Genomic DNA, 24,713 nt, shown 5'->3' on the forward strand with positions numbered 1-24,713 from the left:
ATGATAAAGCATTACTTAATATGATAAGACAATTTATACTACTAATTGGCAATTGAAAATGAAATGTATTTGATTGAATTATAAATGACTAAGAAAATTATCACCTTACATGGAAAAAAAGACATTTTGTTGTTAATATTTTCACAATTCATAAGCTTGTTATGGTCAATAATGAAGTAATTGAAGTGATGAATAATAAAATAAATACAGATATAGTAAACGTGACTTTACGCCTAATTTTTCCAAGTCAATAAATAAAATAAAACCAGCATATAAACAGATGTAGAAAAATGATTAGTTTAAAATAAATGATAATTCACAGCATAAATTAGTCACCACCTTTTTCTCCTCATGGCAGCGAAGGAATTTTGTAAGAGTCTCCCACAAATTTAATGGATGAGTAATTTCTATCGCTGCTAAGTTCTTAATGTTTTTCTTAAAAATCAGAAGAGGGTTCTACTCTACCACGCTAGTCATTGAAAATTCTAAAGCAGTTCTTTTCCAGCGATCTTCTCACTCTTTTCTCTAAGTTTTATTTAATACTCCAATTTTTATGCCTCTATATATATATTTTTCTTAGTTTATTTTAACTACATTAAAGGCTATGCCCCCTTCGATTCATTGCTCACCAATCCTTAGAGTTTCACAATTTAATTTCTACAAAGAAATTAGAAATTTAAACAAAGACATGTTTAAATAAAACATGAGAAAATAAATTTTCATAAATATGACGAATGGCGAAGAGTGAAACTGTATGAAAGGTCACAGCAACCTCCCATCCTGCAGTAGCAAAACATGAGAATTTTTCTTTAGCATTTTCAAATTTTCTTTGACCATAGTCGAACCAAAAATGGGATAATACACCTTCCAATTAAACATATCATTTTCTTCCAGGATCTCGTTTTGCAGTCATATCTTGGAGAATGTGACATTACAGTTTAAAAGAAATCAACAACAGCTGAAATTAAAATATATTTAAGAATTAGCAATAGAATTCACCAAACATTTAAAATAATTTATTAAAAATATTATTATCAAAGCTACATTGTTTTTAATATTACAAGTAGCTACACATGCTTTAGTAAATAATAAAAATAATTGATAGCAAATAATAGTTATAAATAACACAAAAGAACTTCATAAAGCATATAAAAGCAAATGCGTTTTGTCTGTAAAAGGGATTGTTTTAAATAATAATCACACAAGTAAAATTCATTTCAACACGATTTAAGCAATATTTTAAATAAGCAGTCTAGGATAACAAACTTGATCTTCCACCCCTGAGTGCAGGATGAGGGTAAACTTTGAAATCTTAATTATGAACTCGTATTTTTCTTTACTTCATGATTCTCCAAAAAAATTTACTCTTATGTTTTTGTTTTACCCTTATCTATAGGTTTATTTATTTTGCATTATAGATGACGTTGTAGAGGAGAAATTTATATACATTATAGGTACCAACTGCTTAAAATGAATTGTTGAGTTAATTGAACAAGAAGGATATCCATATTTAAAATTTGCTATGTTGTGATCAATTTGATAGTAAGTTGGAAATATTAGACACCGAACTTTTTCAACTATTAAGTTTTATCAATACATAACAATCAAACGACTTTTTCAACTATTCAAAAACGAAATCGGTTTAAAATTTTTAGTGAATATAGTTGACTCTCATTTTTTTAAAGCACCCAAATTTTCTTTGATTCCAAAACAACTGAACTTTTTTGTGACATAAAGAACATTATTTTAAATGAAAATTATATGCAGCTACATAAACACAACACAAAAAGGAATAACAGGAAAAATGTAAATTTAAAGCTCAATTAGCAAACTCTAAAGTTTCTTGTTCTTCAGGAGGTGTTGCTGGTGTTGTTTTGCAGCTTCAATTTCTACACAAAGTCAAATATAGCACAAAGAGTAAAGGAACAAAAGAAAAGAGGAAAGAAAGAATTGCGCTAACACAAATTATAAAGAAAATATACATGTAGACCAGAATTGACTGAAGGTTGAAAATTTATATTCAGGACGTAGTTTAAAAATTAGCAAGTTGTTTAAAGTAAAAATTATCCCTTAAAAGAAAGATAAAAAGCACTATAAGATTATATTAAGTGATGATGATCTTAAATTTTTTTGGAGAATCCTATACTTTTCAAAACATTTTATATTATACTTCTTGTTTTATAGTTTTTTAGCAAATTAGCAATCTTTAAATCCCCATAGTGTAGGACATGACATAAACTGCTTGGTTTCAAATGCAAAAACCACCAAGCAATGACAATTCTATTTTGAGAAAGAGAGATAGGCCGAAAGGAATACTTTCTCAAGTTTTAAAGCATGTTGTCACACTTCTTTATTCTTTCCTTTCATTTTGGTTTAAATAAATTTCTGAATTCTGCAAATTTAATTTTATTCCAACTAGAATAGAAACATCTGTATTCTTCACAATTATATCCTAATTTTGCTATAACAAGAAAAAAGGATATTTTTGAAAAAAGCAAACAAAATGAATAAAGCATAGATGAATTAGATTGACAAAATTTTTATGTATTATTCCTTTATTTTTAAATGCGAAAAGTTATTAATTTCAAGGGAAAGTTTTTTTTATATATATAATTTATAAAAAAATACATTTAAAGTAAGAAAGGTTTATTTAATTTTAAAAAAGTTTTCTTTGAAAATTATCACAGGCTTAATTAGCTTCAAAAATTAGAATTATTGTTAAATATATAAGTCAGCAATATTTTTTTAAAAAAAATTTGCATATTTTTGCTTTAAGAAAAATACTTGTGAAGCATTTTACCAAATTTCAGTATTTTTCACCAAAAACACATTAAAATAAAATAAAGAAATTTCAGCAATAGCACTGAAAAAAAGAAGTCCTATCTTGATGAAATCAAAGTAGACCTGATACATGCATAAACACATTTTTGGCCTTTTGATATGAAAATATATAGTAAACACACTAATATTTCTAAATTTAAACTGTCAAAACTCACTTTTTAAAAATAAAATATTTCAATGGAAAGAACTATTCATTACTATTGCATGTCCTGGTGCATAAGTAAACTTTTCAAATTCCAAAAATTTTACAAAAATCAGGGGGGTTCGACTTATACATTGGTATAGTTCATTCAACAGGAGTTGACACTTGGCTCCGCCTCCATCACGTGGTTTTCCAACGATACTATTTTGCTATTTTTTGGGAAAAGGATGTTAACAAACCTGAAGAAGGTTGCTATTTGGTAATCGTATGAGAAAAATATTTATTTCGCAATCTTTATGTGTATTTTTTTTAACATTAAATATTTCATAAATTTGACAAGGTGGCCACTCAAAACAGATTTCAAATTTCCCTGACTTTTCCAGGTAAAAATCTTAAAATTTCCAGGTTTGTGTTTTTTTCCTTTTTTCTTATAAAGTGTAGGCTGTGTACAAGAAGAGTATCTGCATTAAAAAATATCTTATTCAAAATGTCATTTTTTAAAACATATCTTGAAAAAAAAAATTTTTTTTTACAAGATATTTTTTTATTATTTTTTAATGTTCCGGTACAACATTAATTTTTAAAAAATTAAGACGTGGAGAAAATAATATGTTTAGCTTGCAGAATATATTGTTTTTATTAAATAATTTTAATTGTTTTTATTGAATTTAATGTGTTACTTTAAGTAGTATTTGCTCAAAGTGTACCTACAAAATCACAAAATCAGAATAACCAATAAAACCTTGTATAAGTATTGTTTAATATATTTTCATTAAGGAAAAGAAAACCGTTTCAGGTGATTATATATTAATAATTTTTAATAATTACAGTGGCTCCCAAAAGTGCACACTCACTTATAACTTATATTGAAATAGGAAATAAAAATTCAATAATTAAAATAAATATTTCACAATGGGTATTTGATAATAAGATGTATAATCTATTCTTAGCAAAACTGCACGGAATATTTTAAAAACAAAGCAAACGTTAATTTTTTTATCAAATAGTAACAAAAATGTTACCCCACGAAAGTCATCGTACATTTAAATGTTTTGGATCTCAGAATTAAAATTATTGTCAATTGCTTTTTTTATTTAATTATTTTTTATTTCTTTATTAGCAATTTAGTATCAAACCTATAATAGCAAAATTATATTTTAATTTTTGCTTGCTAACTCCGTAATATTTTATTTTATCATTTAAAAATGACTTGTGGTCATAATAGAATAGACCAAATTTGATTATTTGTCTTCATAAGAGGTAAATCAGTAATGAATATGTTAAATTAGTTTACTGTATTCAATTGAACTGCGCAATATGTGATAAAATGCTTAATAGAAGGACTTCAAATCAGAGATTAAAATTATAAATTTTGTGGAAAAATTCATAAATTTGCAATTGAGTGTTGTAAAAGTTTCTGTAAAAATTTTAAAAAAATATTCTGCACGAATTTCACCTGACAAAAAAAAAAACTAGTTACACGTATTTTCAACCTTTAAAAGCTATTGTAAATGTTAAAAGAAACTCCACTAAATATTAATTTAACGAAAAATTAGATTTACTAATAGACTGAGTTTTTTCTTTAAAAGTGTATGATGACTTTTGTGGGATAAAGTTTTTGTCCCTTTTTGATGATTGATTCCTTAAAAATAAACTTTTCCTTTGTTTTCAAAATATTTCATATTGTCATTTAAAATATTTCAGTTTTGTTAAGATTAGAACACATTTTTTATCATTAAATATATATTCTGAAACATTTATTTTAATTAATGGGTAGTCTTATTTCATTGAAAGTCATAAGTGTATCAACACTTTTGTGAATCACTGTAATTACATTTCAATATAAAGCTGTACTGTATACTGTATTTCATCTTACCAGTGCTTTTTATAAAATTCACTGATCATATTTTCCTTAAACCAATATCTCAAGTCAAATTTTTAAATAATGGTATTTTAAAATAACATTTTTATTTTAAGGGATTCAGTATAAAAAAATAAATGTCAGAATTGTAAAATTGTCTAATTTTCAGTTCTATACTCTATAGAAGAAAAAAAATAGAAAAAATTCCTTTAAATTTATACTTTTTTCATTTTTTTTTCTTATTTGAAATTAAAACATTTAAAGAATTCCAATCTAAACACATAGTTTTTTAGTTTAGCATAGTTAATTGTTTTTGTTTGAACAACTGGAATATTGTACAGTGCAGAACTAAAACACTAAGTTTCGTTTTCCTTCTTCTGACTAAACACATATGAATAAAAAAAAATTATATTTTATGTATATACATCATTTAATATGTTTCCTATATATTCCTTAGTCATTGTCAGCTTTTTTAGGTAAAAAGATGAATAGTTTTGAAATATCATCTCTGGAATGCAAGCAACATTTACAAACTTTCCATATTGTGATAACTATACAATTCAAATTTTGAATCAAAAAACTAATATTTACCAACAAAACTGTAAAATTTGATATTAATATATAGTTAGTTCTAAAAAAAAACTTTTTTCAAAATAAAAATATACTATAAAAGGTTAAAATGAAATGCGTGACTGGTTGGTTTGCTGAGAAAAAATAATTTACAGATTTCTTTGAATGGGAGTTCAAAAGCTTTCAGAAAAAGAGTGCATTATAAAATCTATTGTTATTAAATTATAACCAACTAATTTTTAGAGAATTTAATAAAGTTAAAAATACAAAAACATTTTGTTAAAATAGAAAAAAATTACCGCTCCCAATTGCGAACAAACTTGAATCATTGTGTGAACACGGACAGAATTCAAAAACCGAATCCTAACCCCGTCTTTCACATCCACCATAATCTTTGTCCTTCCTAAATTGCACAGTCCCATAGTCTGCATAGAGATCAAAGACATTTGCTTAGCAACCATGGGAGAATTTTATGTTGTATTCTAGTTTAACAGGGTTATAATGGAGCAAATTTTGATGAAAGCAAAGTAAGTTGATGATATTTTAACTGTTTGGAGATACATTTCCGTCTAAAAAATGTGGGTATAATGGATGAAACAATTTAAATTAAGAAAATTAGCAAATAATTTAAATTAGTGAAATTAAAAAAAATATATAAGAAAAAATTTCCAGCTTTTCTTTAAAATTTCCAGGTTTTTATCCATATTTCCCTGATTTTTCCAGATTTTTTCCAGTATAAAAAAAATTTCCTGATAATTCCAGGTTTTCAAGGTTTTCCAGGTGGGTGGCCACCCTGATTTGATATTTCTCTCTTTTGAGTGAAAAGATAGTCCCTTTTGAGACATTTTGCTGGGAAAAGAGCAGTTTTTCAATTAGCCTGAGTAATGAAAGGTATAATAGCGAATGATAAAGAGAAGTAAGTAAGTGAAAAAGAATTCACTGTTTGCGTTTGGCGCGCATTAAGGGTTGTCAGCGAAAATGTTTCTCCTATCCTACGCTAAAATTAACTATGCGCCCGAGTAGGTGGAGCCAAGTGCCAACTCTAGGTGAACCAATTATAGTAAAGTTGGGCATTTGTTGAATGTGAAATATTTATGCATTATAAACTATAAGATATGTATGAATAACTCAGTATCAATTTACTCATTTCAAAAACTATTTTTACTATGTTATATAGAATTAATTCTGAATTATCTCTCATATTTCCTTTACATATACAGTTGAACCTGTTTATCTCGAACCTGCTTATCTCGAAAACCTGTATTTCTCAAATTTTATTTAATTTTAATGTATTTTTTCAAGTTTATCTCGAAAGAATTTCTTTCAAAACCTGTGTTTATCGAATTTTGAAGGAGAATGTACATCATCGTAACCGATGCCTGGACAGCAGAACTTGCTCAAACAAGCTACATTAGAAGAACAGAAAAATTCCCTAGCCCCACGGGAAGTAAGAATGAGCAGAGTGGGGGGTCGTTTCTTGGAATTTCCGGTTACTATCATCACACTCTCCAACCAATTAAGTGTATTCGGACAATGGAAAGTTGATTGATGAGGGGGGCGTCACCACTGGGCATCAGTTTCCACACATGGATAAGAACAACACAAATAGAGATTCATTTTATCAGTAGAATTTTTTTAGGAGGTCGTTGGTTTGAGCGTCTCAGTTTTTTTTTAAACATTGTTCAATTGACTTTTGATTAAGCATGGCAGGGGCTAAACGTAAATTGAATGTTCTCTCCATTGAAGAAAAAATGAAAATTTTAACATTCTTGGACGGAAACCCATTAATGAAAAAAAACGAAGTTGCAGTGAAGCTCGGTTTACCAGAAAGCACTCTTTCTACAATTATTAAGAATCGAGAAGCTGTGGAGCAAAAATTTCATAGCAGCAACAAGAATGTGAAAAAAAGCCGAAAATGCACTTTTCCGGACGTGGATGAATGTGTTTTAAAATGGTTTACACAATGCAGGAGCAGCGGTATTCTTATCAGTGGACAAATAATGCAACGAAAAGTTGAGGATTTTGCTAAAGAGCTTGGCCATGAAGATAATTTTAAAGGTAGTAACGAATGGATAGAAAGTTTTAAAAATAGGCACGGTATTATTTTTCGAAAACTTTGTGGTGAAAGTGCATCTGTTCCGAAAAGTGCAAGCGAAGAACATTCCTGAAAACCCCATTGATAAAAACATTCCTGATTTAGTGAAAGGCTATGAGCCAAAAAATATTTTCAATGCTGACGAGACAGGACTGTTTTATCAATGTTTGCCAGACAAAACTGCTATATTTAAAGATGAAGCATGCAGGGGAGGAAAACAAAGTAAAGCTCATTTGACATTGCTCTTAGCTGCAAATGAAGCAGGCACAGAGAAACTTCCTCCTCTCATGATCGGACGCTCAGAAAAGCCTAGATGCTTTTCTAAAGTAAAATCCTTCCCTTTTCCATACAAAGCAAATAAAAAATCTTGGATGACGAGTGAAATCTTTGGAAATTGGTTAAAGTTCTTAGACAAATCCATGTGATTAAAAAAAAGAAAAATTATTCTTTTTATAGACAACTGTAGTGCGCATAACAATCTGCCTGAACTGAAAAATGTTTGTGTTAAGTATTTTCCCGCAAACACCACCTCAAAGCTTCAACCTATGGATCAGGGAGTAATCAGAAGTTTTAAAGTTAACTACAGAAAACAGTTGATCTGCAAACTTGTAGATGCAATTGATGAAGGAAGTACCCTTTCCAAGATAAATGTACTGGATTCTATCAGAATGACAGACCACGCATGGGGAAATGTAACACAGAAGACCATTCAAAATGGTTTTAAAAAAGCTGGGTTTAAGAATGAGTGTGAAGAAGAGATGGGGATTATTGAATAAGAGACTGAAATTTCCGAAAAGGAAGCTGAAGAAACTTATATCACTGATGAAGAAATGATCGAAATAAATTCACAAGATTGGAATGCAATAAAATCTGGATTAAATGTGAACATTTCCTTTGAAGAATTTTTGCAAGTGGATGACGCCTTGGCCACATGTGGAACTTTGACAGATTCGGAAATCGTCGATAATGTCAGATGCATTTCCGAAGACGAAAAATACAGAAATGCAAATAATTTTTTTCTTTTTTTCTGCAGAATTATATTCTATAGATACTTTTATTGTTTATCCAAAATGAAATAAATATTTCTGATTTTTCTGTTCTCATTTCAGAATAAAAACAATTTGCCAATGACTGGCTTGCTTCAGCTGAAATTTTAAATTGATAAAATAAAAAATTCTGAAATCACAGAAGTTTAAAAGATAATTCGCTCTATAAATGATGTTTTTTCTTTCATTTTTTGAAAGATTATTTGACATTAATTTTTTTAAATAACTTTAAGTAAGCAAAATAATATTAAAAACCTCTTAAAAATTAAATGGTAATGTCCTGAAATGATGAATATTTATCAACTAAAATTAAAAAATGAAAAAGAAAAAAGGCAGTTTATTTCAAGTCGCATTGAAAGAAAAATTAAAGGAACATTATTAAAATGAATATTAGAAGCATAAATTAAAACTTTAGCATTTAATTACACACACTAATCTACGAAATGAATAGATTTAAACAATATTAAAAAAAAATTTTAAAAAAAAGTTGAGTTAAGAGTAGAGCTTCAAAAATTGGCCATACTGCATCAAATGTAAACAATATTATCTGCTTCAGATAAACTGATAAAAGTTTGCTATTAACTAAGTCTAGAGCAAAGAAAAAGAAGAAAAAAAAAGGGAACTTGGGTACATTAGAGCAGTGGTCCCTAACCTTTTTATCACCGCGGACCTGTCAACGTTTGATAATTTCACTGCGGCCCGCTGGGGGGGGGGCATTGATTGTTTGTATTTTAGATTCTTTTGATTTATTAATTTTAATTTAATTGTATTTAAAAATGCCTTCAAAATAAAATACAGTTACACCAAAAATAAATATAAAGTGATTTAACATTTTAACTTAGTAGAACGTTAAATTTAATGAGAACCCTGAGCTTGCTTCTTTGCAATGAGGCGGTTCCATCTGGGAGTAATCGGAGACAACGATACATTACAAACATTAAAAAATTTATGTCACTACCTTCGGGGGCCACTTTTTTTTAAATAAATAAAATCTTAATGGAAAACAGATATTTTTAATTTGGGGTATAAACCTAGGAATTTAAATTCAGTTTCAACGAAATGGACGGCCCGGTACCATTTGATTCACGGACCGGAGGTTGGGGAACACTGCATTAGAGACAACCTCTAAGAGGATAACCAAAACTTATGACAACAAATTTGCAAGTGGATTTTAAATAATAAGCTAATTTAGAGTAAATTATAAAGAAAAGAGTAATATATTTACCTAAAATAAGTAATTCGGTTTTCAAGAAGTATTCGTAATTGTACTTCAATATTGGCAAAAATATCTCTTTTCGACAGTCACAGTTCCAATACCGTCTGGCCTTAGGTAGAAAATAATTTTTACTTTTTTAGTATAATATTTTCGTAAAACACATATAATATTACAATAAAATTAATATACTAAATTATTTGTAATATGCATAAACTTTTTCTTAGCATTGATACAATCTTTATAATAAGCTATGAAGTTTATTTAAAAATGTTTTTAACTTACACTTTATACATTAACTTTGTATTTCAATAAAAAAAATTTATTTTAAAAAATATTGTTTCTTATAAATTTTTATCAAGCATCATTCATATAAAGTAAATGATACATAAAAAAAATTGGATTATTAGAAATGATAAAACAAGAATACAGTTTGAATAAATAAAAGTTTTAGATCTTTAATATGTAATTTATGCATTCATGTCACACTGCTTCATACAATTTAAGCTTTTTAAAATAATTTAGGTATGTTTTGACATTATTTCAGACACTGAACAAACTATCCAAATGTAATTCATAAGTAGACAAATTGACTTTTATAATATAAGAATGTTTTTCATTTTTATGTAAAGTTTTGAATGATAATGCAAATTTTAAATTAAATTGAAAATTGCACTAATATGAATGTAAATTATTTATCTTTCTTGAGATGATTTTCTATTTTTACCACCGATTTCTAAATCAGTTTTCAATATTTAATAAATAAGAACAATAAAACTTAGTTGCAAAAAAGAAGTTTAATTAGCTGAACCACTTTTCAAAGGAACTTAGTTAAACTTATTACAAAAAATTCGCCCTACTGTAAGTTACAACGCAATTGTTTTCTACCACTAACTTATAACTTATTTAAAACATTTTATTTTACAAAAATCTCAGTAACTTTAAAAGCCATAATCCTTGAAAAAATTAATATGAAAGTTGCGTATATTTCAGTTCATTATTTGTTTTTAGCTAAATATAATCCATGAAATGACTTTATTTAACTTAAAAATAATTTTGTATTTGTGGAGAAAAAAATCACTTTTGACTAAATTAACATTTAATTTATTCATTATAGAATTTTTAAAAAAAAGTTATTACAAACGTGGTTTAAAAAAACATAGCAGGATCTTCAACAACTTATTATATGCTACTATTCTAATAAACCAACATTTTGTTCACATATTTTAAATACTCTAAGCAGATCCACGCTTTAATATCAAACAAATATAATTTCATTTAAGTTATTTTCATTATGTAAAAATTATCATAAGATTAAGAAAATAAATAATCCTAGTAAGCACACACCTCACGGCAAAAGTAAGGCCGTAAGCTGGCATTTTCGGAACGTTAACGGCAAACGCAAGGCCGTAAGCTGGCATTTTCGGAACGTTAACGGCAAACACAATGGGGTCAGTTACCTTTGTTTTTGAGGCATGATCGGAAGCGGCGGTATAACTCGTCACTTATATAGGCCCAGAAAATAAAAGTGCTGTTTGGCCATTTGCACTTAATTGGTTACAGGACCTTCAAATGTATACCATAAATTAATTGTAAGGTTACAATGAATTATTTTATTAATAATGAATAAGTGTAGAGCTGGTAAAAAAATTAGTCATTAACTCGAAAAGATGAAGAAAGAAAAATAAATAAATAAAAAAATAAGCGAAGAATAAAATATTAAGTATATTTTATCGATTTTCTTTTTCTCCTATCTTTTAGCATAAAGAGGCGGCGATATAATTCGTCACTTATACAGGCCCGAAAGCTAAAAGTGTCATTTGGCCTTCTACTATTAATTGGTTGCAAGACCTTCATTGTATGCCATTATTAATTTTAAGTAACAATGAATAGATTGATTAATAATGAGAAAGTGTAGAGTTGGTATAAAATTTTTTTATTAACTTGAAAATATGAAAAAAGATAGAAGAATAAAATCCATAAAATATTTAGCATATTACGATTTAAAAAATGCACTTTCATTATTCTTTAAAATTTGCAGAAATTTTACATAAAACATTAAAAAGTTAGCATTTTATTAATTTGCTATAACCTAAATATGAATTCTGGAATTGCTTATTAAATATTTTTAAAAAGTAATTCGATTTGAAATTAAATATTTTAAAATTTTTAAATAAATATTTATAAGAATTTTTATTCTAAAAAGCATTTCTCGCAGTATAATATTTAAATTCGTTTATATTCTTAGTTTTGAAGTAAATATTTTTGATGAAATTTAATACTATTTCCCTTAAAAATAAAATTATTATAACTTATAACTAGAACAATTCTTAAATTTATTGAAAAATGTTTTTACTTTAATTGCTTATTATAAAATGTTTAATTTATTGTATTAAGCACATATTTTAAAATAAAGACTTTTCTTTTATTAGATAAAAGATATATTTATTTTTAATGTTACATGATTCCTAAAAATTTATTATTTTAAAAATAGATGGCAAAAACATGTAGTTAAAAAATGTCATATAATAGCAGGAAAAAGCTAAAGGTTCGTTCTTGCTTGTATTATGCCATTTTAGGAAGACGCCTGAAATGAGCTACTATAACTACTTATAACTATATACATATATATATAATTACCTTTTCTTAAGCCTTCTTTAAAAGCAAAATTAATACGCAATTCAGAAATGATGAATATATTTATAGATAAAAAGAAAAAGTACTTTAAATTGCTGAAATCCTCCTTTTAATCATACATTTTTTTAGTTCAAAGTAACGATTTTTTATGAAATATACTTTTTTATTTTATTAATTTGCTAACTTTAATTACAATTTAAGTATTATGTTATAATAAATGTTAAAATAGGACATTTTTAATTTACATAAATTGGTTTAATCTATTTAAATGTTCAATATTTAATGTTTATTTTAACTTAAAATCTCAGTTTAATTACTTACTTTTTAAAAACAGGATTCAAAAAGGGTTTTAAGAGTTTTGCATAAATAAAATGTGTTTAAATTTTTTGAATTTTTAGAACAAAACTCTAGTATAATAAACTCAATAATATTTTTTTCAAAAAATTTGGGGGCAATATTTGAAAATAGTAATTGCTAAAGAAATTCTGTTTTTAAAAATACATTTTTAAATAATAAAAAAATATTTGGAATTTTTATTAATTGAATTTCAAAATATTAGACAATTTAAAATAAAACGATTTACTGATAAAATGATTTTATTTTAAATTTTTGCATAGAATATAAATGAAAATCAAAATTATACTTTAAAATTGCTCAACATATTTCTTTTTCATTTACATAGCAAGAATATTTTTCCATGTAGCATCATATTTATATTTGAAATAATAATAAAAAAAAATCTTTTAAATGCCATATAAAGAGGGTGCTGTTTATTATTTTAGACGTGTTTTCAAAAGCTTCCGATAGATGGCAGGGAAATTATTTTTCTAGCTTTCACATCATATACCTCCTCAGCGAAGGGAGAAAGAGGGCTTTATTTTCTTCAGAATTCGAAAAGATTAGAACAGTCAGTTTCATATCAAATCGCTAAAAATCAAGATAAGAACAACTATATCAAAGATTATTTTCTTTTAAAATATTATGGCAAAACAACAGTATAAAAGAAAATGGAAATCCCTTTCCATAAAATAGCATGGCTTACTGATGGTTAATAAAATTAATTTCTGCTAACTAAAGCTTTTTTCATGTCTCTTTTCAGTCACAGATGACTTAATACTGTCAATAATACTCTAAATAAAACCTATTTTATACTTAATATGTTATTTTTTAAAATTTAATGTTATTTTTATAAAATTAAATTTGAAAAAAAAAATTCGTGCCATCATTTTTTTAAGTATTCTTATTCTTTGCCAGTGGAAAGTTTGTTTAATTTTTTCCTATGAAGGGGAAAAATTGAAACTATAGAATTATGTTTTATGGGGACAGCTAATCCATGCTATCCACTACGACAAATCTTACATTAACAAATTAAAATGTTATAGAACAAATAAATAAAGTTTTATTTTAATTAATTATAAACTCTTTTTTTATTTAAAAAATGAATAAAGAAAGTTGATTTTTAATACTTTAAACTTTTATGAATAAAGCCTTTTTATAAGTAACCCTTTCTAGTTCAAACGAAAATTACTTTTAAAATGAATGTTGTTTTTCTTATGGTACTTGACATTTATCTGGTAAGAGATTGAGTGTTACATATGAAAGCATCAAAAAATGAGCTGCGAGTTAAGTAAATTTTTCCATGATCTTGGGATAAATAGAGTAATTTGAGTAAATCTATTTTCTTTTTTATAATATTCTGTATTGTATTATACCATTCTTTTTAAATAGAATTTCTTTAAAAAAAGAACTCTATAATTCGAAAAGAAATCTATGACTAAAATTAAAAAAAAGTAAAATAGTTTGAAAATCAATTACTTAATTTATGGTGAGCTTCTTAAACATTCCTGAGGAAATATATAATAATTGTACCAAGTATAATCATATTTTTTTACTAACCTCAAGTTGTATTGAAAATACTGTTATATAAAACTGTTATATGTTATATGAAAGTACTGCTTCCCTCATGATGTTCTGATGATTTTTTTTGCCTGCTCTTCTCTTTTTTCTTTTTCTAATTTACAGTAAAATTTTCACTAACGTTTCCTTGACTTATCACTATTTAAAGAAATATTCTCTTTTATGAAAAACTTAACTAAAATATATTAATACGCTTTTAAAACTCAATATCCTATCATTTATTACAGGGCTGTAAGCAAGGAATAGAATATGGAGGGGGGCTTAAACACCTCCCGAAAAAAAAATAATTGACAAAAAATAATTTTCCTTGTAAAATAAGAAATTTTCCCTATTCTTGAAATAATAAAAAAGGTTTGACAGAAAATGCAAACCAAATATTTTGCATGTAATGATTTACATATGGAAAAAAATTTTTATGAGTATAACATTATAAATTGAAGATAAATGCAAGATAAGTTAATTACGAATTTGTAATTGTTAAGAAATGCGATATTATATATTACAAATTTAAATCCCCTCTGAAAGAAAATTCTGTCTACGGCTTGATATATAATATTTTAAAATGTATGAACGAATGATGAAAGCACAAAATTATAGACGAAAGATCCGATACTTCTTATCTTGCTGTTGAAAAATTTTTAAATTATATATTTTTTGCAATAAAACACAACTTTCAAGTGAGAAAAAATCCAAACAGCATGGTTCTCTAAGACAAGGTGTGGGGTTTTGTAGGGTTGCTTTGCTTTTGATTCTCTAGAATCTCGCCAAAAAACATTTACACGGGTGTCTGTAAACTGATCGGTGTGGCTTTTGAAAAGAGAATGAGAGGAGGTCTTCGTAGGGAACCCCCATCCCCCGGGGCTTGACCTTCAAACCTTAAGCTTTCGCTATCCATATCAAGCAGAGAAGAAATTTATAACTCATGTGTTGCGATAGCATAAAATGTGTCATTCGGAAAATCTTTAATACAAAAATAAGCAACATCATTTATCAATTAAAGAGCAAAATATATTTTTTTTAAACTAGAATTATTTCATTTTAAATTCAATTTTTTTTAATAGCAAATTAGACTAAAATAAACATTAAAATTTTCTCCCTTTCAATTTTGCTTTATAGTTAAATTTATCATAAAATTTAATTCAAAACTTACATTAAAGCAGAAAATAGTACAAGAGTCATAGCACAGTTTAAAAAAAGCTACCAATTTTTTCTGCTACTAAATCAATTTAATATTCAAATCAAAAGACATATAAAAAAAAAATTACTCCTTTCTCAGTAACTATTGAATAATGAAAGAAACATAATTTGCAGTGGCAACACAAAATAATAAACACACATTTAATCATTTTCAATGCTGATTTGGAAAAAATGTTTCCTATGCATGCATTAAAAAGAATTCTTGCAACTAATTTTTTGGGGGAGTTAACAACTATAAGGATGTGTAAAATGTTTTAAATCTCTGGAGTTAGTGGGAGAACCCTGTTTGAAATATAAAAAGAACGTTAAGAGTACTGAAATTTCGACTTGTTCGAGTTGAAATATTAGTATAGTTTCCAATTTATAGTTGAAGATACAGAATCTCAATATTTCAGAAAAGGCATAATTGTTTAAGATGAAATAAAATTATTTTTTAATTAGGACTTATTAAGGGAGATCTTTAAATCATGAACAGGTGAAAAATAAAGCGGTATTTCTTGCTGCCTATAAATGACAATTTTCATGCTACAAAAGAAAATCATTTTCATACCACCCATTTAATTAGTAGAACTCTTTTAAAATTAGTCAAGTAGAATTCTGATAATAATAATTAATGCTAATAATAACTTTTTTAAAAACACGCCTTAGTAGATAAATTACTCATCATACACATACTTCACTAATAAAATGATTTTTAGATTGTGACATGATTTATGCCTTGACTGCAGCAAATGATTTGCCTACAGTTCATCAGCCTCCACAGTCCGACTTTTGGAATGATTCTAAATGTGCATCATACACTCACAAATAATAGTTTTTCGCCATAGATTATTTGTAAGCATCCTTTTTTTTCCTACTGGGAGGCTCCGTTACCTGTTCGTTTTGCTCATCAGCCCCAGTAGTTGCTCGTCATTCATGATTGTAGATTAAAAGAGAACTGTTTAGTTCCCCCTTTCTTTTATAAAATTACTATTGTATTGCCATTAGTTGTATTTTGAAGATCACTTAGTTTAGCAAATAAAAACAAGGAAAAAATTGGTTCTCGCAGAGAGTTATTACACAATAAAGATGCAGTTTCTGCCCGTGCATAATTTTTTTTTCTTCATAGAACCAGAAGCAGTGGACATGAACCGTTCTTTCCCTTGTTCTTAAAAGTTGATTAAAAATCATTTTGTTTGTAAAATATATAACTATTATAATTTTTGTGTAAGCATATTTTATTTTAAGAATCCTAACAAAAATTAGATGATAGCTGATTTGAAAATAATCAAATGTACTTGAATAAATAATTAAATTAAGAACAAAATGTGCGAGACAATACAATAGCAATTAAAACAAGAAATAATTTTTCTTGTTAATAATATATAATGATGATCTTATATGATATATCGGATCATATTCGAAACTGTTTTTATCTCTCTTTTTTCCTAATATTTTTTAAAACGTCTATATAAATGTTAAGATTTATACTTGGTAATATTTGTTAAATTTTTTTTCTTCTTTTTTTGTAAATTTTTATGTCAAGGGAAGTTTGAAGTTCTGAAAATTGCGTAAAAGATAAATTTTCCTACATTCCAATGGATGAATTTCCAATGGAAAAATATTTATTATATAGGGAAAAAATCTTTAAGCGAAAAAAAAAAACTCTGTATTAAATTTGGTCCTTTCAACATGCCAAATTCCTGCAGCCTGCAGAGTAACTTTGGTTTATTTTCCCATCAAGTTTAGAAGTTACAAATTCTCAAATTACCTATTGAATGCTAATTTTTTTCTTCCATTGTAATCCCTGTATAGTTTTCTACACACCTTAGTAATTTAAAGTTCTAAGTGAGCAGAAATGCAAAATGAATAGCAAACGTTAAGTTAAACTCCCAAAACAAGCGGTGTCCCTTTTAATTTTCTGATATAGAAAGAAATTTATTAAAAATTTATTTGATATAGAAAAAAAGCAAATATCAAATTCGGTGAGCACGGCAGCCTTTTTTATTAAGTTAATATGAAAGGAAATTTTTAGGATTGGTCAGAGAGCAACTTAATCAATTAGATCAACTTCAACACTATACTCTCAAGTAAAAATCAGTAAGAGTCAAAAGAAAAGAAAAAAATCAGGTTAAGATAAGCATTAATAAAAAAGCAACACACAAAGATCAAATCAGGCTATAATTTTTGATCTTCTTATACTTGTAGTTGATTGTTTCTCCAAGATGAATTTTTTACTTTTTCTTATCATCAGGGAGTGATTTTAATATTTTTAGATGAAATTATCTTAAAAGTGTTTTTATATTCCTGTATGGTTAATTTATATATAATTACTGTCCTTTGTTATATAAATCATTTCTTATATAAATATGAATACTGAAGAAGGAAAAGAATTTAGTAACTTCCTAGGAAACATATTTAGGTTAACTCTTAAACAATTACTGTAAAACAAATAACATTGTTATTGATGAGAATGTTTGCAAGCTTTAATGATGCATTTTTATTGGAGTTTTTATTGACAAGTCTGGTAAATCATAGATTGTTCAAAAAACTTGAATGAAAATATTATTTCAAATTATTTATATAAAAACAGATACAAATTTTACCCACTGCCTCCTTGTTGCCCAGACTGGTCAACGATAAAATTATAAAAATTTAAATATTTTTAGGAATGAATGCTCTAAAATTAGTAATTTGTAGTTTAAACACTTTTGTATGTGGTAAGAACTAGAACTGTTTTTCTGCACATCTAAAAATGTTAAGTTTTTTATGTATCAATATGAATTAATCAGTATGCAAGTATGCACATTATTATTATGTAATGTCAAAATGAGAATCATAAGGATCAATTTTACGCAATGCAATTTTAGGAATAAAAAATTTTTTGTATGTACATTAGTGTGTCCGTCATGATATTTAAATATTGATTGCTAGAAGAAGTACATACGTTTGTTTTAGAATAAGAATTTGAATTTTTTTTTTTATAGGAATGAGCTGTTGATGGGGTGCAGCTGTAGATCCCCTTTCTGTAGGGTAAAAAGGAAAATTAATGATGTCCGGCTAAGCGTTTTTCATCCCTCCCTGTTGGTGGTAGTTCTTGAGAAGAATTGGGCTTTTTCGGCACTTTGTTTCATTTTCTTATACTTTACTTTGAATGACGCTCCCCTAAACATCCATTTCATTTTTTACTTCTTTGCTAATGATGCTGATCATTATTATTATTTAACATTTTAATGAAATTACTTTTTTTAAATCGTTTGTGATTAGGTATCATTACGAAATTAAACTACTTATTTTCCTTAAAAAAAGTAAATAAATGAAAAAATAAAAACTCTCAAATTTTGTAGTTTACTCATAAAACAGTTTTAACGTAAGTAATACAGAGTAAAAATCTTTTGCAGCTCAAGACTAAAGGTACACGATAGAGAAGTCCCTTTTCAAGAATATGATAAATCTAATGCTGCACATCTTAGGGATAAATGTCAGAGGTGTGTCCAGACATTTTGTAAAAGGTCCGTTTCTGTAAAATTGTGAAAAAATTACTCGTAATTTGTGAATTCAAAATAAACGTTAAGTCACATTCTTTAAACCAGGGTCCTGATTTTGTGAATTAGAGCAAATAGGGTGATTTAGGCAAATAGCTAAAATCACACCAGGCAGTTAAAAGATGGATATAATAACTTCATCTTTTGCACAGCTTACAAACAATTAAAAGAAAATTGTTATAAATTAAAAAACTGGTTTATTTAATTTTGATTTAAAAAATCTGAATTTAAATTGACAACTAATAAGGAGAACACTTACTTGTCAAATTCATTTTCACACCAGTCAGGCTCTCTAAGTTTTTGTTCATGCCACGGATAAAAAACCATATCTAAGTCACTGCCAAGAAAATTAAAAGAAAATAAAAAAATTCATTTCATTTATCACTACTTCATTTATCAATAATTTAGCTCAAAAGACAAATATTTCCAAATGCTGGGAAAAGACTAAAATATCTTATAGTACAAAATAAAAACAATATTTTTTTAAAAATTAAATACAATAACTTTTTCAGGACTACAAGTTGCACTACTCTGGTACAAAGTTTTCTTTTTAATAGAATTGATGGTAATCTAAAAAATTATTAGAGATTATAACAATATAATCGACAATATAAAAGTTAATGCATATATTATTTGTATACAGTATGTAAAACAATAATTAACTGTCATTAGAAGCATTTTTTGTCTTGAAAGCACAAAATGATTGCCACTTGTTAAGGCAGTGAGGCTAACTTGGCCCCTGGCCTGCAGGTTGGTAGAGCCTCCTTAGGCAAGTGAAATCTTTTAGTCAACGGTCCTTTAAATCAGTAACTAAATACTCTTAATTTTTCTTCTTCTCAAGAACTTGTACTAATATTAGTAGCTTTATACAAAAAGCAACAGTATAGTGTGCAAAATAAAAAAATGAGCACTTCTATACCTTTTGGCATAACGATTTTATCTTCATGTGCTAAGATGCTAAATTAATAGAATTATTCAGATAACTTCTTAGTGCATGAAAAATTATAAAGGTGCTCTCTTCTTTATTTTGCACATTGTATATAACACACTATTAACAAACAAATTAATAAACATTCAATCTATAAATTTATGAAGGATTCACAATAGGAACTCACTTGTAATTTTTACTTTTTTAAAAAGAACTTAGACCAATATTTGCAGCTTCATTCCTAAAGTAACAATATTAAGAAAGCAAACACTTCAATATTTTTTGACTTAATGATTGGATCTTCATTTATTAAGATGCTATCTTAATTAGATAGCCTCTTAGAGATTATCTTAATGATTTGATTAAGATCACCCCTTAGAGCATGAAAATCCAACCGTTAGATAAAATGTTATTAAGGTACTTGCTTCTTTATATTGCACACCTTACATAGTACACTGTATTAACAGACATTTAATCTATAAATTTATGAGGGATTCACAATAGTAACTTTCTTGTAAAGAGGTAACAGAGACTGGAAGTGAAGTGGTCTCAAGAAAATAACTGAGTATTCCCAGGTGGTGGGACAATGTTTCTGCTCCCATATAAGTGAAAAGCGTAGAGTGAAAAGCAAACTGAATGGTCGCCTCCAGGTCACACTGGATTGAAAAACTTGGAATCAAAATGCTGTTGTGCTGCAACAGCACCACCTAGAATTATCTAGAGAAAAAAAAACTTAAAAAATGTTAAAAGCTTGACGATGTTCACACTCATTAATTAATATAATGAACTTCCCCACAGCATCATCTTGCAAATTTTAGTTAAAAATTTGAAGCACCCTTAATTGATATTTCATTGTATTCTGATTGAATCCTAGGTGGTATTCCTCGGTCAGGTAAATCCTAGGTTTATGGTATTCTTATTGAACTATCTAGTCTAATATATTTACATACCTAGACATATATTTTCTAAACAAATGAAAAAAAAATTCAAAATTAAAATTTTATTAAAAAATAAATTTTTTTATCAAACCTAGGATATGCAGATCAATATAATTTTTAATTCTTGAGGCTCATGCGCATAAAATACTCTGGAGTTGTTAGATGGTATAGGGCAAAATTAGGAAACTTTGGCAACAGCCAGTTGTAGCATTTTTAACAGTAGAAACTTTTTCAAAATTAGAAAATTTTAAATGGTTAAAAATTGTCAATAAATAATAATATCAGGCATTTCTTTTAAAGCATCTCTTAAAATATGGTAAATATTACAATTGCAAAATGAAGAAAAATTTTAAAAAACAAGTGTGAAATAAAATAATTTCCTAAGTGTTATGAAATATTCACATTAATTCCAGATTTATTTAACAAAAAAAAAAAACAATAATAAAGTGCACATGTTTCACATTTTTAATAAAAGGTGGCGACTGGCAAACAAGTTTTTAATCACTATTTGTAATAGTTAGCCACCCTGTGGCAATCGTTAATTTTGACGTAAGCCCGAACTCATAATCAAAGATAAAATATTATTGACTTAATAGTTGTTAAATTTTGATTAATTAAAAAATTTGAATGAAAGATGACATCGATTGAGAACATAGTGAATATTTTATCTTGCATTATAACCGAGTTGAACAGCGGACCCAATTTTGGGTTTACAATTACCAATGTTCAACTCCATTGCCCTGTAATTTGGATCCCAATCCAGAAGACAAGGGAACTCCTGGATCAAATATTGGGAGAAAATTTCCTGAAGAACTTTTTTTGATGGAATAATCTGAATTTGCATTACATGAGGAGAAAAACCACAAAATCTCCCAGAGTTAGCCTGACAGCATAGGTACTATAACCCATGATCCATCTATCACTGAGGATATTTTGCATCAGCACTGTGGTCGGTGAGAGCCGGGTGCAGAATTTGCATTGACCAGTCATTACTGGGATTCAAACCCGGTTCACCTCATTGGGAGGTGAGCGCTCTATCTCCTGAGCCACTGTGGCTATCTTGAGGGACACACTTTAGATATTCCATACAATAAGTGCTGAAAATATATTAAATTACAATATCAAACACCAAAAGGTTACAAACTAATATTAAATACTTTTCTATGACATACAATGATGGCATCTTCGTATCATAAGATTAATTCAAGGTGAGTAGTTTTTGTGCTCCGTACTTGAGCTTTATTTTATTTCAGAGAGCTCATTTTGCCTTTTTTTAAACTTTAAGTTGCCTACATTCTCTCAAGAAATAAATCGTTTCTACATTATTTATCAAAGTAAAGCAGGAAAAAATATGTATGGCTTTGATTGGAACAATGATGCTTAGAGGCTCAAAATAAAAGTGACCAGTAAAACAAAAGATAATAGAGGAATATTTAATGCAAAATTTGCTTAAGTATTTTTAGTCATTTACATTTTTGCAGAAAATAAAAAAAAAATTAACTTGATTCCTCTATTCTCGAAAGGAATAAATATACATAACTCAGTTACTGTAAATATAGCTAAATCCTACAAGGGATTGGCAAGTGAAGAGTACAAATTCTTTTTAATTACTTCTTACGCTATTTTCATAGCAGTCGTATAATTAACAATAACACTGTATTAACAATTACACCCAAAAGTATATATCAATATTAAATTTTGACAAAATGTAATGTCTTTCAGTAGAAAAGGGCGAAATTTTATAGATAAGAACAATCAAACAATTCAAATTTAAAAGTCAGACTAGAAAAGTTATATCATTAAATTTTGTAGTGCTAATTAAAAGATTTTTTCAAGAATTTAAAATCCTTAGTTTATTTTATTTTAAAATATTGTTATGATTATTCTTACATTAGGCTCTAGACATGATAAAATATATCAGTATAAATATTAGTATAAAAAAGCAGAAATAATTTGTTGAGTAGTGTAAACATGTGTTTAATTGCCTTTAAACTACTAAGAGAAAGAGAGAAAAAATGCTAAATGAAAACAATAAAATTTTATTTTAATCAAACATTAAATGACACTTTAAAATTTATGAAACTCATTACTTCTTTAGAAATACATAAATTAAGAGACAAAACATTATGAGAAAAAATTTAAGAACAAATGTAGAAATAAAAGAAAACCAATGCTACCTCTTAAGTAGTTATAGCCTGTCAACATAATTTAGAAGCTTCTGCTCCAGATTAAGTCTGAAAATTAATAACAGATATTTTGCTACCAACTGATTATGTGGGAACCCTGTTGTAAAAAGTCATAATAGTTTAGAGATAAAGCAGATTTTCCTAAAATATATATTCATTATAACATATTTCTGCAAGGAAAACTTAATTGTTTAGAAATTGCCGAACATTACTTGAGCAAAATGGATTTATCACTTTTTAACCTATGAGGTCTTCATCTAATCAATTTATGTTATTTTATAGTAATTTTGAAAAATGTGCGCAAAACAATGCTTTACTATGATTACTTCTACACCTTCTGAATAATATAGCTTAGATAATTTTTTATATTGTTTTCGTTAAAATGGTTACAAAATTGTATGGATTTAAAAAAAAAATGAGTTGATTTATTTAAAATTGGGCATAATTAAATTTTAAGGTATATTTTAAGTAAAGCAGCATATTATAAAACACTAATTACGATACAATTGTTTAAAATTTAAATGAATAATATTTTTAACTAAAACATGCAAATTTCTTCATAATGAAAATTTTAGTAGATATTAACTAATGTTACACAAAAAGAAAAACTTTTACAATCTTGTGAATTAAAAACAAATTTCTTGACTATGCCAATACAATGATATATTTGTACAACCTTTTTTTCACATTAATTTTACCATAAACAACATAATTTACAATAAGCTATAATCTAAATATCAATCTTAATGTCAATTCTAGCTTACATCATTTTAATCATTTCAAATGTCAATTATTATATATCAATTACTATAAGAAAAGTATGAGGAGTTAAGAGCTATAATTACTTTGTAAGAGTAACCTCTTTCAATAGCTTTTCTGCTGTTTCTCGTCTCATAAATCTCACCAGCATCATAATTGATGTCATAAATGGTTCATTATCAAAGTCATCATAAAATGGTAAGATAAACCTAGAAATATTTATATGTACTTAATATATTCCACAAAGCAAACAGCAAGGGAAATTTTTTTTCCAACTAACTCATAACAATAAACTATTCATACATTATATATATAAACTAATGTGATATGTGTCCTTCTCAATAAGTGATTTGTGAGGGGGAGTTGGCTTGAATCAAGTGTTCACTTGTCTTCGGAGTTTGTTTTAAAATTAAAAGTCTATTAGATCCACTATGGATTTATTATTTAATGTCAATCATAAAATATAAAATTAATGCTTTTCTTAAAAACATCAACCAAACAAAAGAGAGGTCTAAAAAATTTTAATACCTGACTTGCCCAAGTTATGTAAAATTTCTGAACATGCCTATATTTTTTTTACCGACCAGGAATGAAAACATTTATTCAGGAATTGTGCAAACTGTAATACCGAATTAGTACCCCTTCAACTTGACAAAAAATTGCAAAGATGCTGGATAAAATGTACCAAAGAGAAGGAAAGAAATCTATTGCATATAATAAAACCTAAATGATACTTAGTAACTTAATAATATAAATGAGAAATTATAAAGTTTCTCTTTTTATTCTGCTTGTTGTGCTTATTTTTATTACAACAGTCAATCACTGTGCATAAAAAAAAATATACAGGTTAAAATTTAAA

General features: G+C 27.1%; 1 long non-coding RNA gene across 1 annotated transcript; it reads right to left on the reverse strand.

Moving 5' to 3' along the window:
* Window positions 1–825: 825 nt before the first annotated feature.
* LOC147812700 (uncharacterized) lies at window positions 826–24,152 on the reverse strand. The gene is made up of 4 exons (XR_015432315.1): window positions 23,941–24,152; window positions 19,303–19,380; window positions 9,781–9,880; window positions 826–958 (listed from the first exon to the last, which is right to left on the reverse strand). It is a non-coding gene; the product is annotated as an uncharacterized LOC147812700 (long non-coding RNA).
* Between the last annotated feature and the right edge of the window lie 561 nt (window positions 24,153–24,713).

This window comes from Parasteatoda tepidariorum, chromosome 3, assembly GCF_982258835.1.
Source record: "Parasteatoda tepidariorum strain Cologne lab strain chromosome 3, Ptep-v5.0, whole genome shotgun sequence".
In the NCBI taxonomy this organism is placed as follows: domain Eukaryota; kingdom Metazoa; phylum Arthropoda; class Arachnida; order Araneae; family Theridiidae; genus Parasteatoda; species Parasteatoda tepidariorum.